Source organism: Anastrepha ludens, chromosome 2 (assembly GCF_028408465.1).
Source record: "Anastrepha ludens isolate Willacy chromosome 2, idAnaLude1.1, whole genome shotgun sequence".
Taxonomy (NCBI): domain Eukaryota; kingdom Metazoa; phylum Arthropoda; class Insecta; order Diptera; family Tephritidae; genus Anastrepha; species Anastrepha ludens.
Genome location: NC_071498.1, coordinates 2407511 through 2425939, shown reverse-complemented (window position 1 = coordinate 2425939; position 18429 = coordinate 2407511). Strand labels below are relative to the sequence as shown.

Here is an 18429-nt window from a genome sequence, read left to right as displayed (position 1 = left end):
TTTTGAGTCACTCATTGCTTATACTCTGTACTAAACTAAAAATTCACGCAGAATAAAATTATCAATTACCAAGAAGCAATAATAAGTACAAAACGAAAGTCAATTTTTGATACAAGAGTTTGAGTTCAACTAAGTTTTTACATATCAACTCGTGCTTGAGCTAGAAAGAGTGGGACGCAGCGTATGCTGAACTTTTAAGCATGAGACCTATTATTATTATATTGTATTGAACAATTTTTAAAAAATATTTTTTGGCCAAGTACCAGACCACCCAATTCCTGTGTAAAATCAGGTGCTCAGTCCGAAAGTCTATATAAGTTTTTATCTGTCATGTATCATAGTTTTTAATATGTCACTAAGTAACGGCTTTGGATTAAAGAAAACCAAAAACAAAGAGCAAATACAGTGACAAGCTTCCAAGTATATTTCGTGCATAAAAAGCTTCTCATAAACGCCTACTGGAATTCAGAACCTATATACTATTTGCGGAATAAAATCAAAAGGCACACCGAAAATTGAAGATTGGGAAGATTGGAAAATTAAAATTGGCCGGGCTTCAAACGCTTAGCACTTGATTTACGACAGTTGATTATATATGTATATATATATATATATATAAGTGCCGCGTGTTTTGCTGTTGTTCCACAAATGGAGGGACCTACAGTTTCAAGCCGACTCCGAACGGCAGATATTTTTATGGTTTTTGATGGCAGAAATAACCTCGGAGGTTTGCCATTGCCTGCCGAGAGGCGACCGCTATTAGAAAAAACTTTTCTTAATTTTGCCATTGATTATATACCCATTTTTACTGAAGTGAGCCAATATCACTCACACAACTTTTTGCAAAAGAAGTTTTTCGAAATAAATTGAAATAAAATATTCATTATTAAAAACTTCACGGAAACCATTGTTTACATATAAACACTGTCTTACATCTATTTCTCTTGCACAAAGCTTCAATGATAAATCTTCCGTACGTCGACACCATGAATTTTCGACACGAAAGTAGAAGTGTTTTCGACATCGTCTCTATAATTTACCTTTCCTTTAGTTAAAAACCTTTGTTGAAATCATTACTTGGGTGGACTCTTTATTGAATCCAAGCTTCAAGTTCGGTGGATGAATTTATATATGTCATGCCTTCCTCAATAATCAATTAAAAAGCCCTGCTTACCAAACCAAGCATAATATGCGTTTAGCTTAGGCAGTTGGGCTTGAGACCTCTTTGTATACGGTATAACCCGGTAATCTACCTACATCTCTACCTTTTTTCAATGTTTTCCATAAAGTCCCGTCAGCAGCTTTTTCGATGGAAATTTCTTCATTGCAAGACATATCAATAGCATCTAATTCATTTCCAGAAATAATCTTCGCTTTTTTTATAAGGAACTATTTAACGAATATTCTCTTCTTTACTACTCACAAATTTAGTGCTATTGACTTCCTCCTCTATTTCATTTTCATTAACAAATAGTTCCATATCAGTGGCATCCGCTTCATTATCTGATTGGTCTTTCCTTATTTTGGTTAGTTTTTTTAGCAAAAGGCAATTTTTCCAATTTTTTTTTTAAATAGATGTAAAATATATGTATATAGATTGAAATACCTTTTTCAAATAAATATTGAAATTACCTTGGTAGACCAAATTTTTGTTGCAAAAAATTGATTCTATAAAATTATATTATTTCTCTAAAAAGTATGAACACAACATATGATATCGTCCCCTTTCTGTGTTAACCTCGTAACTTCATTTTTTTCGAAATTGAGATTTTTAGTGAAAAACTCTCCTTAGCACTCTTGTTGCGTAAAACAAAAGATACAATGTTTATAATGATTATAGAATTTTTTTCAGAGTGTTTCGATTTTTATCGTATCTACATGTTCGAATTCAAAAACCTCGTATATACTATAAGTATCGTATAAAATAAATTTTAAAATTTTTTAAGAAGTTAAGTAACTCCATACATTTTTATCGATTTACTGAAAATTAAATGTTGTAGATACGAGGTTAACACAGAAAGGGGACGATATATAAAACGGAACGATGAAAGAGTTGGGTAAATAATCTGATGGAATGTATACATGCTTCGAGAGATATGGCTCACTAAACATTCAGAACTACTTACTTCATTTAATATTGGCCATATTTACAAAATTTGAAAAGTCTTTAAATTTTTACTGAAGAAAAAATGTATATTTAGAAGTGGCGAAATAGTTCTGTATTTCTGTCGCGTTACTTATAATAAATCTCTCATCCAAAGCGTAGCTCAATATATATAACTCATACTCAATTCCACTTAAAATGTCTCTTATAAGCGTTTTAAAAAATATCTGCATGTGTTTTAATAAACTAAAACCATATTTATGTTCATGAGGAAAATTTATGTTGCCCATAAATGTTATGCGGAATTTATGGAACAAAAGACCTACTACGAAACAAAAAGGAAATAACACAACCAAAAAAAAAAAAGAGGAATAAAGAACTGCAGAGAGTATAATAGAAGTGAAAGAGGCAAGAAATACCAGCCAATGAGTAAGTTATTTGTGTGCCATGGCGTATGAGTGACAGACAGCGCTAATAATAGCGAATGGGTTCATAACTAGTATAACACCCAGCACAAATACATACCTGCTTACTCAAAGGCACAGATGGCATGCTTGTGTATGTATTACGAGCTTATAGCATATACTGTATCACGGCAAATATTAGAAGATGGAGGTAGCAAAATGAAAAATAAACACGATTTTTTTTATCTTTTGCTGCAATAGCAATTTTCACATTATATTTCTTGGCTAACGCTCAATAAGGCGAAAAATAATAAATATTTCAAAGTTTCAATGTGGTAGAAATTGGACTATTTTATTGCTTCTTGTCTACCCAAAGCATACAAAATAATAAAGATAGGCTTTTATTGTCAGCGAAATGGGTGTATCTAAGGCAAGCAGGGCAAATGTCGTTATCCAGTGTTTTGATCAGGAACGAAATTACCTATCAGTAATCTCATAAGTTATTTTAAGGGAGGGGTCTAGGGGTTGACTTTCAAAAAATCGATTGTTTGGAAATAGCGTTTTCTTATAGTAAATCATCTCAAAAATATTGTCCCAAAATTTCAGCTCAATCGGAGCAAAACTTTTGGAGTTATAGACGTTTTTGTCCCCACTCCTCTGCGACAGCTGCGAGCGTTTCGAGCGGAGCGTTTTTTTCAAACGCGTTTTTCTCGAAACCACTTTTTCAAAGTCCGTGACTATTAGAACTTCAACAATATTTACCCGATCCTTTTCAAATTTGGTATACAACTTCTATATATAAAATACCTCCCCCCCACTGAGAGATTTTTCACTTTTTTGTTTTACATTAAGGGCGGTTTCCACTCATTAAAAAAAATGCTCAAACCCTAGACCCCTCCCTTAATGTCAGCAGGTTTCTTCACCGATAGACCCTCTGAGTTTAGCGCATCATTTGTATTGCTTACCGTCTGCCCATCAGTGCAAACTATTCTTAGCTAAGTCAAGATTCAGCCCACTTTTTTGAGTTCGGCCGTCGTAGCCGAATGGGTTGGTGCGTGACTACCATTTGGAATTCAGAGTGAGAACTTTGGTTCGAATCTCGGTGAAATATCAAAATTAAGAAAAAGTTGTTTCTAATAGAGATCGCCCCTCGGTAGGCAATGGCAAACCTCCGAGTGTATTTCTGCCATGAAAAAAGCTCCTCATAAAAAAAATATCTGCCGTTCGGAGTCGGCTTGAAACTATAGGTCTTTCCATTTGTGGAATAACATCAAGACGCATGTCACAAATAGGGGGAGCAGATCAGGCAAACACCCAGAAGGAGTGCTCTACAGGTATCTAAGTATAGACATAAAAAGACCTAAACAAAATTTAGATTAAGTTAGGTTTCTGTGACAATCGGTTTAGAGTAGCCAACTCACTTGTACCATCTAGGTTCTTTGTGCTGCCACTATGTAACACGGGAACCTTAGGGTTATTTATCACGGAACCATTTAGACGACCTTATGTAGCGCTGGATAGGATTTATCCCCATGCCCTCTAGTTCCGTAAAAGAGTCAAAATAGTAGTTTTCTAACAACCTTGCGCTACTCCTAGCTAAGGCAGGACAATTACAGAGGAGGTGTTCTACTGATTCTTCCGCTTCCTCGCGTCTACAACATCTGCAGTATTCATGAGAGTATACTCCTAGCCTAGAAGAATGCCTACATAACAGCCAATGACCAGTGACTCAAGCCACGGGCTTCGTGATGTTCTCTGTTGAGAGGTTAATCAATTCTCCTGACCTTTTTTTATCTGTTGCGCCCAAATTAGCCTGGTTGTAACACAAGTATTTTCTTCACTCTATGACCTACTGACCTCCTGGAGAATATTATTTTTTATCCTTAGTTTGCAAGTTGCCAAAGGAATTCCAACATTGCTCTGTTTTCAATCAGTAGAGGATTAGTACCCTTTCAGGCTAACTCATCGGCATTGCAATTTTCTACAATATCTCTCTCGGAACTCATATAAGATTGACCTTGAAGATAGCGCCAATATCATTTAGAGCTGCCAGGCATTCCCGAGCAACCTTTGAACTTAGTATAACTTCATATAATTATTTTATTTAATTAATTTTGCGCCACCTTGCATATATAATATGATTAAAAAATTTCAGTATTTCAAAGTATTTCACTTTTCTTCTGTGTTTATAATTATTGGACGTCATACTGTATTCTCTCTATACACAACATAAAATATGGTAGGAGCTGCGTTGCTAACAGGCTGCTGGTACTTCAAAGCTCAGAATTTCGCTTGCTAGCCCGCAAAGCGACTAGTTGGGTGTTTCCCTATTCTGACTTGATTGAGTGGCTGATATAGCGTCGAGTTTGTAGTAGATAATCTGTAGTTGGTAGTGGGTAGTGAGTGGCATCTGTTTGGTGGCTGATTAGGTGTGATATGCTGTTAAAAGTCATTTGTCAGGTCATTTTGGCCTTAGCTTAAGCTTACACAACGACGGGCGAAAAATGATCGAAATAACCATTCAATGTATGTAAATTTACGCAAACACACAAACACAGAGGTGTCAGAAGCATCAAGTTGCACTACAGTTAATCTTTCATTTACATAACTACATATTTACATACTTCACTTGTATAGTGTATTCGTGTGTATGTATTTTTGCGCATACTGTAAATTTGTTTGTGTCGAAAGAAAATCAATTGCGGCGCCTGGCTAACCTCGACATGCTGCCTGCACCGACAAACTTCCCTTGGCGAAGGGAGGCTGTTCAAGCGCAAAATGGAAAAGGTAGGAAAATCCAGCGACAAACAGCGATGAACATTTGTTACAGGTGCCACCATATGCCGCCACTTGAATCATTGTGGCACTTCATACTTTCCTGTTTAGCCGAACAAGCTTTGCATATTTTTATTACACTGGCGAGGTTGAACGTACTTTTCTCGGCACAGACAGGAATAAGCATATAGGTATTATACAAGTATATGTGTGTATGTATGTGTGAATTTATTTAAGTATGCCGTAATCATTCTAATGCGAGGGGTATTATTTAGACGGTTTTAGGCCGAACTTTCACACTAGTTTTTTTTTCTACATTTAGATATCCTTGCTCCTCACGCCGGTCTTGAATGCGAAAATACACAAAAAAATATATGAAAATAGTTTGCGGTTGGCTGCCGGAGTGCGATTGCTAAAGGTAATTTCTATAAATTTTCTGTTTTGTGGCCGCAATAGATCGAACTGAGTTCTTTATTTTACTCACAGATGTGGCCAAAACACACAATGAGCTTTGATAGCTGCATACACATACATACGTGTATATGTACATACAATATAAAATATTTCTTTTACTACTACTACTCCACCATAATTTGCAGTTGCTGTGCTTGGTTTCTGTTATGACTCAATGTTGTTGTAGCGACTACCGCATAACAGCCGCATTGTTACATGGTTGCCTGCTGCCTGCCGCTCGCTGGCCGGAGTGTAATTTTCAACATCGTAATAGCGATAAAGGGGGTTGCTTTGCACTGCTTCGCCATTTCCAGCAGTTTCCCCACGCTTCCTCCCTTTTGGCCTACACTTTAATGCCCCCCCTTTTTGTCATTCTTATCTTGTTTTGTGGCTTGCCTTTTTATAGGCGCATTCGTGTTTGTTTTTACATTAGAGATACCCCGATTCGAAGTTTCTATTTTAGAATCTTGATGTCATAACTTGACCCGGTTGTTATTTTTGCTTAATAAAATGTGTATGCATTGAATGTGTGTGCCTATGAATATATGTGCATTTGTATGTATATGTACTATATGAATTTTGAGAGTTCGCGAGGTTATTAAGGATGCCAATATCAGCGGTAACTGTTGATCCCGGAATGCCATTTTATATGTAGTGTAATTCCGAAATCCCGGAATTCGCGCTGGTGTATAACTTTCTGAAAGCGGTAATTGGTAATGCCGACGTATTCGGGATTTTTCAGTGCAATCCTAAAATTTCAGGATTCATCCCCGGACTTAACTTTCAGCAGAGAGTATCTCACTTAAGTTTAGTTCCAAAAACATAGGTCACACGTAAGCATTTTTTCACTTTGAGCTAAAAACTAAAAGGCGAGTCATCGTTAATCGGCCTTGACATTTTTACGTGACATTTGGCAGTTCTGTGTATTTAGCAAATTGCTGATTTTGTTTTCATTTGTTAAGTTAGAACTTCATACCAGTTCTTTCAGGCTTTGGTGCATATCCCGCTTGTGCCTCAAAAAATAAATTAGTGCATTTATATGAAAACACCTCCACAAGGGAGGTGCCTGAAGAACTACGAAAACAACAATGCCTTGAAGGACTAGTGTTCTTAGTATTTCAACTTTACCGCTGTACTGCACTGCTTTAATCTTTTTGGCTAGAGTTGTGCAAACATACAATTAGAATTAAAAATAAAAAAAAAAATGGGTTAAATTATATTAGTCAATACCAATATAAAGTTTGCAATAAAAATATTGTAAAAAGATATACATTAAGGGCAGTGTTGTCATATTGGAATTGATAAATTCAGTTTAAATGCTCATTGATTTCGTGTGTTTGCAGCAAAGTAAATACGCATTAGTAGGAGGGTTAAGCACGAGTTAATGCGCATTAAGGCTGTGACTTACCGTTTGTCTATCTACCGTATTTTAGTTTATTGAATTAAATTATTTAAATGTAAATCTCTAAACCACGATCTAAACATGTGACTTGCAATAAACACAGATTTTATATTAGGAATATTAAGGCTTTCCATTTCCATTACACTACAAATTTGAAAGAAATCCTAAACACATTCAGTTTTCTTAAAACAAAGGGAAAAACTAGTTTGAATTCATCCCAACTATGTGGGAAAGGTTTTGGATCCCTTCCCTTTCTTGCAAGTTTGTCCGAAATCTTCTTTCCATTAACACAAATGTCACACAGTATTCCGGGGTTCAAACTTGATTGGTCATGCTAAGTGTGCTTATCTTGCTAATGAACTCAATAACCAGTTTATAGGGTATGTGGTTGAATGTGAGGGCTTTTGAGTTCCGGAGTTGCACTGAACTACTGGCATTGAAGTCAGCATATCTTTCTATTACAAATGCATATACATTTCTACTGGAAAATTGGTTTCAGAATATCTTAACTTTGTTCTAAATTCAACAATCTCTGCACATTGGGATACACCCACATAATACTTTTTATCACTAAATGCCTTCTGAATGATTTTGTTCAAATAAAGTTAAATTCGGTACAGATATCTTCCAGCGATGCCGTCTTTATCTCCTCAAGCGTGACAAAGTCTTCCTGGTTTTGGAAATAGTCACAGCGCTCGAAATGGTGGCTTAGGCACGATTATGATGTTCTTTTTGAACAAAAAATCACAAACATACAGTGACGTACGAGTTGACAAATTATTATGATGCGATATCCATGATAGGTTGTCTACACTTCTATTCTTCACGATAATATGCCTTGTCAAGCTTGTGATCCTTTGGCAAAAACTCACGATGTATTGTAGTTGCAGAAAATAGTGAACAAAACAATTTACCATTTTAATTGAGCTTTTAACTTTTTTCATTGACATCCTTTCGACATTCTGTGAAGAGTTTGTTCCACTTATAAACATTTTTTTCTCGCTGAAAGAAAACTCGCCAAATGACACAGCCAAAAACTAAAAAAGGGTGTAATCGCCAATTATATTTATGTATATCATTGCGGTTCATTGCGCTGCTTCTCCTGGTATTTATAAGGCGTAAATCTGCATCAACATCTTTTGCCCATCTTCTTGGCGATCTTCCACGCTTTCTACTGCCCATAATATTTAAGAGAGTTGAAGAACTGTTTCGTAATTCTGCTGTCGTCCATCTTGAGTAAGTGTCCAAACCAACTCAGCCGCTGAGCTTTAGCGATCATTATTGTATATAATTCTGTCAGACCCACCAGCTTCCTTTTCTGGTTCAAATATCCTTCTTAGGATTTTATGTTCAAAGCGGAGATGGTAGTTCTTTATCTTAGATGTCAACAACCATGCTACTGGTCTGTGGATTTGTAGTTTACACAACCTCGATAGTAATTCATTTTTGAGAAATTTCAGGTGAGCAAAATAACTTCTATAGGCTCCTTGTAGTCTATCATTCACGCCAATTCGGGGGTCTGCCAAGGGCCAACCTCCAGGTTACCATAGCGTGGGGCGCTTAAAGACCTAACGAGGTACTTCGGCACTCCTTGCCGATGGGTATTAAAGGCTATTAAAAGTTTCTTAAAATCCACAAATTGACTGTGCATGATAAGACCGTTTTCAGTAGTTGATCTGTTCGCTCTGAATTCTCATTGATACTCGCCCAGAACATCCTCTGCCCCCGGATATATAATATATATGTATATACAATAGGTTCTGTTTTTATGCGGTCTTTTTTATGCGGTTTTGAAATAGTGCGGTTTTTTTTTTAAATTAAAAAATTCATTTCGACCTATCGAGAATTGTAACAAGTGGCGCTAAAGTAATCCTCCTATCAGAAAATGCTATACATTTTACGATTGGCCCCTAATGGCAGTTCTGTTTTGACATTTGTGTAGTAAACACACGCGAAATAAATAGACAATGTTACGCTACACTGCCACGCAAATGGGTATCAGTCGACGGTCTTTACAGCGAATTTTGATACAGGATTTGAAGATGTTTCCGTACAAAGTCCAGACGGTGCATCAGCTGTTAGCTGCTGACCACCAATCGCGTCTAACATACGCTCAAGCCATCCTTAATCACCACCAAGAGGAAGATGATTTTTCATCAAAAATAATCATGAGTGATGACGCCCATTTCCATCTTAGCGGGTACGTAAATAAGCAAAATTTACGCTTCTGGGGCACTGAAAATCCGCGTGTAACCCACGAAGAGCCATTACACCTGCTCAAAGTTACTGTATGGTGTGCTGTTTTCGCTGGAGGAGTATCGGACCTTTTTAACACACTTTTATTAGGACGGGTTGTATGTATGTATGTATGTATGTAACGGAGTCTTTGAGCTTAATTTTCACTGGCTTCTAAACATCTGATCGACTTGAAATTTTGCACACCTATCAAGGACCGATGACAATGCAATAATTTGATAAACATTTTCCATTATCCTTATTGGGATTGCCAGGATTAATATTTTCTTTTTTTACCTGTGGGCAAAAAGTAAGGTGAATTTGGTTGTAAAATGAAAAATCGTCATTTATTCTTATAAATCAATTTCATCCCCTTCAAAATAATGCCCTCTCGATGAAATACACTTATGCCAACGAGTTTTCCAAATAGTCCATTTCCGGTAGTGGTCTCTTGAGTTTTGGGAATAGCCAGAAGTCACACGGAGCCAAATCAGGCAAATACGGTATTTGCGGAACGATATGCGTGGAATTTTTGGCGAAATAGTCACGAAGAACGAGTGCAGTGTGAGACATGTGAGATAAATTTTCCATTATCCTTATTAGGATTGCCAGGATTAATATTTTATTTTTTTAACACACTTTTATTAGCTCGGGTTGTATGTATGAATGACTGTAACGGAATCTTTGAGCTTAATTTTCACTGGCTTCTAAAAATCTGATCGACTCGGAACACACAACATAGATGACTAGATGGGAAACTCTTTTTCTCGTGAGAGCGCTGAAAAATGTGCATTTTTTATAACATTTGCCAATATTGCCATACCGGTAGAAACATGAATTGGGTATTTTTTTAAACAAAAATTGGGAATTTTTAGTTTCCACACCACCATTGAGGTTAGTATTTAGTGTGCGGTTGTGTAATAGTATATTACTCGTAAACACCTACATATACTAAAAATAAAAAATAGTTAAAAAAAAAACTAAAAAACACGCTTTTATTGCTAATCGAACTAAAAAGTAGAAAATAAAATATAGCTTAAAAAAACTAAAAAACACGCTTTTATTGCTAATCGAACTAAAAGGTAGAAAATAAATTTTAATGACAAAGGGACCTATAATGAAGTAATAGCAAATCGAAGGATCAGTCATAGTCAACTACCTCAGAACAGAATTATAACAAAAATTAAGATACAAATAGAGTAATTCAAATTAGAGTTAAAAGCGTGGGATGCATTTTGCTTCACTTTCATAACCCTCTGTACATAGGTAGTTGCCAATAGAATGATTGTAATATTTACTATATCAAGCATCCCACGCTTTTAACTCTAATTTGAATTACTCTATTTGTATCTTAATTTTTGTTATAATTCTGTTCTGAGGTAGTTGACTATGACTGATCCTTCGATTTGCTATTACTTCATTATAGGTCCCTTTGTCATTAAAATTTATTTTCTACCTTTTAGATCGATTAGCAATAAAAGCGTGTTTTTTAGTTTTTTTAAGCTATATTTTATTTTTTTAAATTACAGCCAAAAAACATCGCAAGGTTACTTTTGCGCCACCTGTATAAACAAGATTCTAAACCAGCTAAGCAAAAACTCATCACAGATTACATCAGAAATGCTAACCCCACAAGTTTGGAACCGCCTGCATCACCATCTAGATCAGACGTGTACATATCCTCAAGTGACGAAAGTGATTTTACGCCAAATCCTAAACGAATGCGCAACATGCGGATATTGTCTGATTCTATTTCTGACGACGTAAATTTATTTTTCGATTCTGACGTTTCTTAAATAAAGATATAATTTTCAAAAATACAACTTTTTGTTTATGCGATTTTATTTAATTATTTCAGATTCATGCGGTCTATGGAACCCTTTTTTTATGCTATTTTATGACATTATTTCAGATTTATGCGGTTCTTAGCACTTTTGAAACCTATCTATAGTTTTACTATAGAACTGGTTGCTTTTTTTATGCTGTTTTTTTATGCTGTTTCTTGCGGAACGTATGTACCGCATAAAAGCAGAATCTACTGTATATATACAATATATATTAAGTATAACTAATAAATAAATGTTATGGGACTTTGGGCGTGAATCCATCACTGGATCAGTAACAACGATTTAAAATTTAAAAAAATATGAGTTAATAAGACGTTATATTGCCGTCGTAATCTTAAATTTTTTTTCATAATTTTGTTGTCTATAATTAGGAACCGAACACAAACTTCTATAAAAAATGTCATTATCGGAGCACAGCGTCGTATTCTAACTGTCTATAATTCGTCCGCTCTATTACACCGCACTTCCGCCCCCTTGCTTCCATTATAAACATCGCTTTCCAAAGTTATTTACGCACACCAAAAAAAATAAAAATTGCTTCAGGGCATTCCATAATGTTAAGACGGCACAGCCCCGCATATCGCGACATACTTCAGAAATTATAACGTGCCGCACATTTACAAACGCATTGTATTATTACTAAATCGAATGCAGTCTCGAGTGCATCGAAACTTCAACAAGATTGCCATCCATTTTTTTTTTGTTTTTGATTGATTTTGTGCTTTTATTTTATTATTTGGCTTTATTCGCTTTCTGTTTGTTCATTGGCCAACTTTTCTCATTTTGCGCAGTTGTTTCGCTGCGTTACTTCTATATTAATTTTATTCCATTTTTGGCTTCCTCGTGTTGGCAGTTCGCCTTATTCTTTATTTATTTATTTCAGTCTACAGAGAGATGCTTACGGACTGATACATTTTTGTTAAATTTTACAAAAAGATTAAGTTCAAATCTCTTAATATTCACATTAAAATATATAATTTGCTTTAATTATTACAAAATCGGGCACAATAATTGGTTTTGTTAGTTGATTGAACAAATATGTGAATATTTCTAAGTGCGATTGGAAGCGATTGGTCTACTCATTGCAGTTAATGTTGCCATTGATAACATTATAAACAAAAATTAATGAGAAGTATGTAGATTCTTCTATCAGAAAATGACTGTAGGCCTAACAATTCCCGTCTGCTGATATAATGAAGAGGTTCGTTTGGCCTAACAAACTTACTCAAACCGAATTTGGTAAACATTTGTGTGCCTTTCCGATCTTTTTAGAATGGATTTCGTAGGACGCATTCCATATTAACGAGCAATATTCTAGACGGCTTCTCACTAAGACAATATAAAGCGACTTCAATGTCTGAGGATCTTTGAGCTACTAGAGTTTCTTCTAATGAAACAGATCATTGCGAATGCTTTGGAGACAATAAAATTTAGTGATTGGAGAATGATAACCTGACTTCAAAAATAACACCTAGATCTTGCATTTCTTAACGGCGATTTAGTACACTGTGATTCATATTGAAATACAAATGTTTCATTGTACACCATTGCTCAAACGCACATATTTCGGTTTGCAGATTACTGCTGTCACTTATATTTTCAATTCCTATTAAATCTTTAGTCACTTTATCGACTGGCATTTTAAATATTTACTAGCTAGTAAGCAAACTATGCGCTACACTGGCATTCACCAATCACTTAACTCATGCTTATAATCGTACACCCGTTGGCGAGGTTGCGAAGTGATGCGGCTCGGCAATCATCATAATCAGCAGCAATAACAACAGCCCCTTTACCATCAGCAGCAAAATATTGTATAACTACTCTCAGTCGTTGTTTGTCCACCCGGGGCTAAGGCTTCCATTAGGCCACTGTGTCACCTCCCATTTTTATTACTAACTTAACGTCGTTTTTGCTGTGGCTGTGGTTGTGGCCGTTGCTCTAACGTATTCGCTCTCATCGCATCATTCACGTCCACCCACTTCCTGTAACCACAGTGCGCTTTCTAAATCCTTTTTTAGCGGGTAAATATGTACATATTTTGGCATTAAGCGAGTTAATTTGTGAATCCGTGCTGGAGCTGCGTTTGTACATTATCGGAATGTATTTCTATAGTCTGCGTTTAGTGCTTTGCTCAATGCCTAATGTCCGCCCAATGATGAGGCTCATTTGATTTTGTGAATACGCAAAATTGTCGCATGCAGAGTGGCACTAAATCACAGGTCAGTAACTAAGTACTGGTGCGCTCCAAAAAACGCACTGAACTCAACAGCTTTGTCGGCCAGGGACTTAAATATCTTCAAAAACATGGAAAAAAATTCATGCTCAGTGATTTTTTAGTGTCCCAAAGTGAGTGTACTTCGTCTGGAAGACCGCTGGTTTCGGCAAGATGATGTAATATGCCATATTATGGGTAGAATAAGCAATTTATTTAATCACACGTGCAGTGGAAAAAATCTTCATTTTGTTAACGCAGTAGGTTCGAATCTCCGTGCTCGAAATAGCAAAATGATAAAAAAAGTTGTTTCCAATAGCGATCGCCCCTCGATAAGTAATGGCAAACTTCCGAGTGTATTTCTGCCATGAAAAAGCTCCTTATAAAAAAAATCTGACATTCAGAGTTGGCTTAAAACTGCAGCTCCCTCCATTTGTGGAGCAACATAGAGACGCACACCACAAGTAGGAAGAAGCACTGCCAAAGTGTGTAAGAGCCAATTATACTTATATAGGTATATATATAGACTCTGGTTTATGTTAGGAGATACTTCTTCTTGTCTTCGTAAATTTTAACGCTCACTTGTCTACTGCGCCCCGTCGTCTACTGCGCCGTGTGGTGTGCCCACTAAAATGATCCCTCCTCTCCTTCTGGGAAGATACCCTTCCCGGAACTGCTTTCTATATTACTTCGGGAGGGCCCAGAACATGGATGGAAAGGATGAATTCTAGTCACCCACCATATTTGTAGCCAGCTTTCATGCTATAGGCTCGTCTTTTTGTGTCTCTATCTGCGCGGCTTCGCTTTGTTGCACTGTGTCCGTAGTACATTCTCGAAGTATTTCTTTGCCGCGTTCCAGCTGTCCTCGCGTTCGAGAATTTTGCTGATTATGTTGCTCGGTGCGATGTCGCCAACCTGCTCCCTCAGAGCATTTCTTTCCGCGAGCCATCTGTTACAACTAAAAAAAGTGTGTTCAGCGTCATCTCTCACCGCGCCGCAGTATATGCACTTGGAATCGGTTACCTTGCCCATGCGGTGTAGGTACCTCCGGAAGTATCCGTGGCCCGAGAGGAACTGAGTTAAAAAGTAGTTCACTTCCCCGAAGTTCCTTTGGACCCATTTGTCAATTGATGGAATAAGTTTCGCCGTCCATCTGCCACTCGGTTCAGTGTCCCATCGGTTTTGCCATCGCAGCAGGATTTGGCATCTCCGTTCTGAGAAGCTAGTGATGACGTGTTTCTTCTTGGAGTCCCACACATTCATTCATTCCCGGGCCATGAGGTTGACGGGTATCTGCCCGCTGATCACGAAAATTGCTGCGCCTGAGACAGTGCGGTAGGCTGAGGCAACTCTGAGCGCCGCTGTTCGTTGCACAGCCTCCAGTGCTTTGCGCTTGGCATTGCAGTTCAGCACAATTCCCCATACTTCAATTTTCCGGCGCTGTCCAGCATGCAAAGCGGGCGCCAAGCTTACTGATCAGCATTAGTACAATAGATTACGTGGTTGCGGAGGTCGATAATTTCAATAAATTTGTACTTTTTCTTCTAAACTCATGTCATTCGACGCCTCTGGGCAATTGTTTTTATTATCTCAAGGCGGCCGCCTGTTTTCACTACTGAAATTTATTACGGAGACTTACTACTGAGAGCCTTGAAGTGCCCGAATGCTCTCGCTATACTTCGGTCCAACTGAACACTCTAAGTAAGCGCAATTTGCCAATTCATCGGTCAGTTCGTTGCGTTGAAGACCACAGTGTCTCGGTATTCATATAAATTCCAGCTCATTCGGTCTCGTAGCAGAGTTTAGCCTTAACGTCATGAGATTATCTCTGTCAATAGTGACGTATATGTGTAAGTACATATATGATTGGTCTGTACATTATTTGTTAAGTGTTTGGACGAGCTTCTTCTACAATCTATGGTATACGACTTGATGCTGTTCTACGAAATAGTAGCTGAAATGCGCTCGGAGATGTGCCATTACCTGCTGGTTGGCTTTTGTAAACAACTTTTTCTATCATTTCACGAACGCCACTCCGAGTGACAGTTAAGTTGAACACAAAGCTCTATATTGTATTGTTACGAGTCCTCTAGTTTTAAAGATTAAATCACTTGGCTACGGGCAGTCACATTCAACTCATCTTATAAAGCCCAGGCCACAAAGGCATTCACGGGAACGAGGAGCTGATAGATCGCCTAAAGAGACTGCAGCAACAACGCAAATGGAACTCGAGCCGTTACTAGCGGCGATCATGAGAAAGATTCGGGGGGGGGGGGGGGGGGGAGAAAAAAAAACGAAACAAATTCTGGCAGCAAACCACGATTCAGCGCATATAAATTCACTACTGAACACTAACACTATATGTATCACAAATAATGAACTGCCATGGTTTACAGGCAGCCTATAACCTTTATTATAACCTTTAATTTTTTATAACTTAAAAACAGTTAACAAAAGTATGCTTGTAAAATATCTCAAACTCAAATTCTATGTCCTTACCCACGCTTTTTAGCCGTAAAATATTCGCATATATAAAAATTTACAAACATAAGCCAACTCACAGTTTTCAATAAAATTAAATTTATATAAATATATTCATATTCTATGTACCCAAGACGAATTAAAAGAAGACGCCGAAAAGGATATAGAAGCTTTGGAAAATTCTAAAAACTAGCTTTAATTTAAATTATTACGTTTCAATTGAATTTATTTTGACTTAAATATGCAATTACATATATTTAAATCGGGACATTTTTCCATTAATGCAAAAACGAACTGTTTTCTTCAGTTATGTTTGGTGCCTTTCTTTTGGCAACCCGCCAATTCGACTATCAGCTGTTCATCAGCCCAGGGATTAGTAATGTTGTCGAGCTCTTGCGCGGGCTCTCACACAAAATGAAAGAGTTTTGCATCTTATTATCTATGGTCTGAACAACGACTGACTGGAAGAGTCTATGAATACGTGTAAAATGAACGAGTTGTCAAGTCTGCTATGACCATTGTACAGGTCTATAAGTAAGAACACTCTCAGCTGGTCGTCGAACAATTCCCACAGCCGAGATTCCCTGATCCCGCATCTCCCTAGGTTCGAGATGTGGTCCAGCTAATCACGCTTTTGTGACTCGCGCCTTGAGGCATGAATGAGGGAAACAATATATAATAGTTCAGAAAAGCAGAAGAATACTTGGCCTGAAGAAAGTATTATGAAGAGGAAAGGGTGCAAATGACCTTGAAGTCTTAGTGCTTCCCTGATAGGTACTAATGGTTTGATCTTATCTCTTAACATTCGATGTTTCATAGCCGCAATGGCCATCACATAGCCTGCTAAACACACGCATGACATTATCTAAAAGTTAAAAAAACGCCCATTTCTATCACATTTGTATTTCTAATTTCGCTCTATAATCCTATGTCTTTAAGAAACATTTTCTCTCTACATACAGAGTATATTAATGCACATCGTAAATGCAAATATTTGCATGCGCCCTTACTGCGCCTTTCCCCTTGAGCCTTTTCGCTTGTTTGTTACTTCCTGTACCCTAGCTTTTCGTCATTTATTGCCTTCTTTCGTCCATGCCCCTTCTCCTTACCACCTTCACCTTTAATCCAAAGAACTGTATTTCTCAGCTTTCCTTCTCTTTTCAAACCCACTGCCTCTTGCCTGCCTCGCCTACGCTCTTTTTCACTCAGCTAACTTTGCCTCAACTACACTTGTTTCCTTCACCTTTCAGCTGCCACCGTTGCGCGTTCTTTCCCCACTTTTCCTACTTCTACTTTTGCGCTGCCATCACCTGCATGTCATGGCCTTCCGTTTTCCATTTTTCCGCTTGCTCCACTTGCTCGCTCTGGTTCGGTGGTTTGTTTGCTTTACTGCTGTGTGAATTTCTAATTTTCCTTTGTAATTAGTTAATTAACTAATTAATGAAGTTTGTGTTTGAAATAATTTGCGCTTCACTATGAAGCAAAGCAAAACAAGTGAAAAAACAGAACTGAATGTGGATTCTAAAATTGAGTACTACCGTTTATTTAAATCACCCCTGCACTGCAACATTTTCCAGAATTCACTACATTTCACAGCTTTTTTGCATAAATGACTTTTTACTTGTTGGTTGTCTGTCTTGGCTGTCGTGCATATATATATTTCCTTGCTGTTTTTAATTTTAATTTGCTTAGCTTTTGTTGTTGTTAAATTGTTTCTGCTGCCAAGCTAATTAAATGCAGCAAAACAAAAGAGAAGCACAAATGGGAATCCTTCGGAGTAGTTGTTTTCGTGTAGTTGTTGTTTTCTCTCTTCCCTGTTACTTTTTTTTGCCTTTGTTTTTTGTTTTCATTTAACTGTTTTTCTTTTGCTTCCCACTCTTCCGTTGTTGCAAATCAGACATAGTACAAATTTACTACACAAATCACTCATTCACAACACACAGGCACACACCCACCCATTTACGCAAATACACTTACGTGTGCTTGTATGTATGTATTTGCCAACGGCATCTACGCGACGCGCCAGCAACCTATAAACTCGTAAACAAACAAAAAATCGCACAACAAAACACAACTACAACAAACTCACTACAAGCGCAACAAATTCTGACACTACGTTTCGTCCTCCGCACACTGCTGCCAACAAATGACTACACTTCGTCATTTCACGCACGTCATCCGCCATCCGTAGAAGCAACATTTATGTCCAAAAACAATGCCGTACCAACAGTCACTGCCAGTTATGAACGTTGCTGGAGCAGCGTAAGGCCACTGAAACAGACCAGTTGATGTTGGCTCTGTTGCTGCTGTTACTGCGTCTGCTGCGTCGCAGTCGCCGTTGAACCGAACCTTACTGGACATGTGTCGGTATTCAACAAGAAGCAGCGCGACAGCATACGAACGGTTCACTATGGCTATACAAGCATGAAGGATATGCTAAACAGAGGGGACAGGAGGAAGAAGAAAACGAAAACAAGCCACCACTGTTGCGGAAAATGTTGTCGAGCACAGAG

General features: G+C 37.5%; 1 protein-coding gene across 6 annotated transcripts in view; it reads right to left on the bottom strand.

Annotated features, from left to right (window-relative positions):
- LOC128861641 (45 kDa calcium-binding protein) overlaps window positions 1–18132 on the bottom strand; it is a 92832-nt gene extending 74700 nt beyond the window's left edge. For 5 of the 6 annotated variants that reach the window (XM_054099928.1, XM_054099945.1, XM_054099950.1 and 2 more), the window contains exon 1: window positions 17894–18132. The gene's annotated coding sequence lies outside the window, so the exon portion shown is untranslated. The remainder of the gene's footprint in view (window positions 1–17893) is intronic. The other variant, XM_054099936.1, reaches the window with a different exon arrangement.
- Between the last annotated feature and the right edge of the window lie 297 nt (window positions 18133–18429).